Consider the following 5,222-nt stretch of genomic DNA (forward strand, 5'->3'; position numbering starts at 1 on the left):
AATCCACTCACAAGGCTTTGGTCATTCTTAGGCGACAGTAGAAGGCACTTGACCAAGGTGCCACTGAACAGGGAACCATGTGTTTGAGAAGAAAGCTTCTTACCTCACAGCCACATGTTATATATGTGTGTGTGTGTGTTCATTCTGTATAAGTGCAAATACTGAAGAGGGAAAAAAATAATACATGAAAGAGAAACATCAGCGTGTAACTTTTTCATAATTTCAATTTAAAGTACATAAATTTATTTTACATTGAATCCTAGAATTGAGTTTTACATACACACACACATACGCGTATATGTACTTATATATATATATATATATATAAGTACGCATATATGTACGTATATGTGTGTGTGTGCAAAAACTAATAAAAAAAAAGTAGAAATAATTATTATGATTAACGTTTCACCCGAGAAGGGATAGAAATGTGCGCATAATATGGAAAAGAAATCAGAATTAGAAAATTAAAAAAAAAAGCAGAAGAGCAAAATAAAATAAGACAAAACATATTTTCATAGGATATTCCTTCATGGTGTATTCATTTATTTACTGGTTTATTCATAACTTCGATTTTGTATATAATTGTTCATGTTTTTTTTTTAGTTGCTTCTTATTGTCTTTTCTTTTATCCTGCTTTTTTTCCGTCAGGACTGAACTTCGATTTTGTATATAATTGTTCATGTTTTTTTTAGTTGCTTCTTATTGTCTTTTCTTTTATCCTGCTTTTTGTTCCGTCAGGACTGGAGTTAAATTCCACTTTATTTATTTTTTTTTACTTTCTTTTACATTTCGTTTGATTTATTTTTCTTTTAGAAATATTTTTTTTCATTTACTGTTCTTTTTATTTGTTTTAGATATCAACTATTGTTTTTTTTTATACTTGTTTTTTTTTTCTGTGTTGTTTTACTCAATGTGTTGTCGTTGTTGTAATTTTGTTGTAGTTGTTGTCGTGCATGTGTGGTCTGTAATTCTGTCTTATTTTGTTGTCAGTCTGTCATGGTGACCAAAGATATTTTTTAGCTTGAAAACGAAAAAAAAAAGAAAAAGAAAAAATAATAATCGTTTTAAAAAACATTAAAAACATACTTAGTTTAAATATTTTTGCAAACAACAACAGTCACAATAATAATAACGGTTTCAAATTTTGGCACAAGGCCAGCAATTTTAGGTGGAGGGGTAAGTAGATTGCATTGACCCACGTGCTAAACTGGTATTTATTTTAACGGCCCTAGAAGGATGAAAGGCAAAGCCGATCTGGGTGGGATTTGAAATCAGAACGTAAAGAGCAAGAAGAAACCCCTTTAAGTAGTTTCTTCCACGCGCGAACATTTCTGCCAGCTCGTTGCCTGCGTCACAGTAATATACTAATCCTTTTTTCTATAGACACAAGGCCTGAGATTTGGGAGCGGTGCTTGTCGATTACAACGATACCAGTGTGTACTTGGTACTTTTATCATCGTACCCGGAAGGCTGAAAAACAAAGTCGATCTCCACGGAATTTGAACACAGAGCAAACAGAAGAAATGCCGCCTAGCATTTCATCCGACGCGCTAATGATTCTGCCAGGTTGCCGTCTTGGTCACAAAAATAATATTCCTTTCTACTATAGTCCCAATGCCAGGAATTTCGGGGGAAGATAAAATCGATTACATCGACCCCAGTGTTTAACTGGTGCTTATATTATCGACCCCAAAAGGAGGAACGGTTAAGTCGACGTCTGCGAGATTTGAACTCAGAATGTACAGACGGACGAAGTGCTGCTAAGCATTTTGTCCGGCGTGCTAACAATTCTGTCAACTCATCGCCTTGGTCACAAGAATAATATTAATAGTATTTTTTTTCTACAACAGCAACAAGGTCAGATATTTGGGGGCTGGACATTGGTGTACCATCACTTACATTGTTTCTATTTAATGACTGGTTGTTATATATCTATTATATGTCAAACTTGACAAGTGAATAGTGAAGTCTACCACTGTGTGACTAAACTCACAATGGAAAACGCCTGTAAACTAAAGCAGCAACAAATTTTATCTGACGCCTTTTTAAATATGTCGACTATCTTAAAATTAACCAATTAATACAGAGCTCATATTTACTTGTGGAAGGATGATGCATATTTACTTTATCGAACTCGGAAAGAAGAAAGGCAAAGTTTAGCTCAGTGTGATTTGAACTCAGAAGTTAAAGAGGCATTACTAAATACCGTAAGAGATTTGTCCATACCTCTATCAGTTCTGATATTCACTGACCTTAATATAAAGCTATCAATTGTGGTGGAGTTGATTGTCGATAATATCGACGCCAGTACTTGACTAATACTTTATCAACTCCCATGGAATGAATTGCTAAATTGACATCAGCAAGATTTGAACTCATAACATACGGAGATGGAAAAAATATCGCAAGGTTTTTTTTGTCCGGCTCAGCCATTCCTATCAACCACTAACTTTAGAGTAGTAACAGTAGCAGTTTCTGTTTTAAAGACAAGCACAGCAAATTTTAGGGAAGGAGATTAGTCGATGCCATCGTTCCAGTACTGGACTGGTACTTTATTTAAAGCATCCCGAATGGCAAAGTTGACCTCATCGGGATTTGAACTCGGGATTTGAGAATGTAGAAAGCATTTCTCGGCGCGCTGACAATATTTTGTCAGTTCATCGCTTTAGTAATATTTTTTTGTAATTTTGGCACAAGGCCAGCAGTTCAAGGGAGAAAGGGTATATCGACTACTTCGAACCGCAGTATTTGACTCTTACTTTATTTTAACAACCCCCGAAAGAATAGAAGATAAAGTTAACCTATATTGTATCTGAACTTAGTGTATAAAGAGTCGGACGTTGTGCTGCTAAGCATTTCGTCCGATGCTATAACGATTCTGTCGATTTACCATATGAAAAATAATAATTCTTTCCAATATTTGGCACAAAGCCAGTAATTTTGAAGGGAGAAGAGTAGTCGATAACATCGACGCCATTTCTTAAACTAGTAATTTATTATATCGACCTCGAAAGAATGAAATACAAGGCTGACATCTGTGGGAGATGAATTCAGGACGTAAAGAGCCAGAGCAAACAATTCATGGCATTTTTTCGTCGCTTTAACAATTCCCTCAGCTTGCCTTTCTTACTAATAATCCTTTCTCTTATACGCACAAGGTCCGAACTATTTAGGGTAAGGAGAGTAATCGATTACATCGACCCGAGTTCTCAATTGCTATTAATTTTATCACCCCAGAACGATAAAAGGTAAAGTTGACCTCGGCGGAATTTGAACTCAGAACGTAAAGACAGAAGAAAACCTGCTAAGAATTTTGTCCGCGAACTAACGATTCAACAAGCTCACCAACTTCCTAACATCAATAATAATCATTTCAGCTCAAGGCACAAGACTTGAAACTTTGGTGACGGAGACTAGTTGATTACATAGACCCAGTGTTTCACTGTTACTTAATTTATCGACCCCGAAAGGATGAAAGGTAAAGTGGTTCTCGGCAGAATTTAAACTCAGAACGTAAAGACAGACGAAATGCTGCGAAGCATTTTGCCTAGTTTGCTAACGATTCTGCCAACTCGCCTCCTTATCTACCTTAATAATAATAATGATACCTGATTTAGGTACAAGGCCAGCAATTTTGAAGGGAGAGAGTAAATCGACGCTATCGACCCTAGTATACAACTTGTATGTTATTTAATAAACTTCAAAAAGATGAAATGCAATGTCAACTTAGGCAAGATTTGAACTGAGAATGCAAAGAGCAGAGACAGCTACTGAGAGGTATTTTCAACGAAGCCCTTATGATTCTGCCAGCTCGATGCCTTAATATTCTTTTCTACTCTAGTCACAAGGCCCAAAATATTGGAGGAAGGGGCCAGTCAATTATATCGACTCCAGTACGTAACCGGTACTTAATTTATCGTCCCCGAAAGGATGAAAGGCAAAGTCGACTTCGGTGGAATTTGAACTCAGAACGTAAAGACAGACGAAATACTGCAAAGCATTTCGCCCGGTGTGCTAACGTTTCTGTTAGCTCGCCGCCTTTCGACACCTTAATATTGTTAATAGGAACACAACTAATATGAATAATGTCAAATCATATAACAATATAGTTTGTTTAAAAATTCTTGATTATTTAAGCGATCAAAGTTTGGAGCTTAAGTGTATTTCCTTTTACTTGTTGCTAATGCGGTGGTTGTTAATATTTTATCAATTTCAGGAAAGGGACTGTGGATATGCTGGTGTAGTTGCTAATAAAATATAGTCAAATTATACTGTTTCCAATAATTATTTTATCGATTGGTAGCTTAATTTAACGATTTCCGAAAAAAACAAATGCCAAAGTAAATGGGAGCCAGATTTCGAATATACCCAGAGAACGTACAGGGACGTAACCAAATACCTAGAGGTATTTTATGAAACCCTCCACTAAATTTGTCATCCATCCGCCATATTAAAAAATTGCAGTTACTTAATTTGCTGAAATAGAGTGAAATACTTTCACTTTCTAATATTATAGGATTATTATTCTTATTTTCATATACACACAACAGATTAGACTGTTGGAAAAGAAAAAATCCAAACATCGGGTTACAACAAAATCCTAATATCAGGCTATTATCATTATCATTATCTATTATCTATTATTATTGGTTTATTTATTTATTTATTCACTTTTCTGTTATAATGCAATTTTCTATTGATATAAAAAAATTTCTTAACAGAAGAAAATTGTTCGACACACACAAACTTATATACACACACACACAAAAATAAAAAAGAAAAGAAAATTAAACAAAACAAACAAATTCAGTTGCTTTGATATTTCCATACCACTTCTTCATTGATTTTATAATTTCTCTATTTATTTGTGTGTGTACATACATACATACATACCTGTATGCACACACACACACACACATAACTTCAATCGTTATCAATATTGAATTTTATTCTAAGCAATCTTTATCAACTTTCTTCATCAATAATCATTATTATTATTATTATTATTATTATTATTATTATTGCGAGTTTAATTTATCAGTCTTTTTATTATTGTTGTTACTGTTGATGTTTTTTGGAGACGATGAAATTGTTATGATTGTTGCAATGCAAATATATAAATGTAAATGTTATATGCAAATGTAATGCTGTAATGTTGTCACAATTGTCCGTCTACCATACACATGCTTATATATATATATATATATATATATATATAT

The 5,222-nt window shown here is 34.1% G+C and overlaps 1 protein-coding gene across 9 annotated transcripts in view; it reads right to left on the reverse strand.

Annotated features, from left to right (window-relative positions):
* Positions 1-512: 512 nt before the first annotated feature.
* LOC106874941 (transcription factor Sp9) overlaps positions 513-5,222 on the reverse strand; it is a 404,501-nt gene continuing 399,791 nt past the window's right edge. For all 9 annotated transcript variants that reach the window (XR_008263458.1, XR_008263453.1, XR_008263457.1 and 6 more), the window contains one exon: positions 513-1,023. The gene's annotated coding sequence lies outside the window, so the exon portion shown is untranslated. The remainder of the gene's footprint in view (positions 1,024-5,222) is intronic.

Source organism: Octopus bimaculoides, chromosome 2, assembly GCF_001194135.2.
Source record: "Octopus bimaculoides isolate UCB-OBI-ISO-001 chromosome 2, ASM119413v2, whole genome shotgun sequence".
Classification (NCBI taxonomy): Eukaryota; Metazoa; Mollusca; class Cephalopoda; order Octopoda; family Octopodidae; genus Octopus; species Octopus bimaculoides.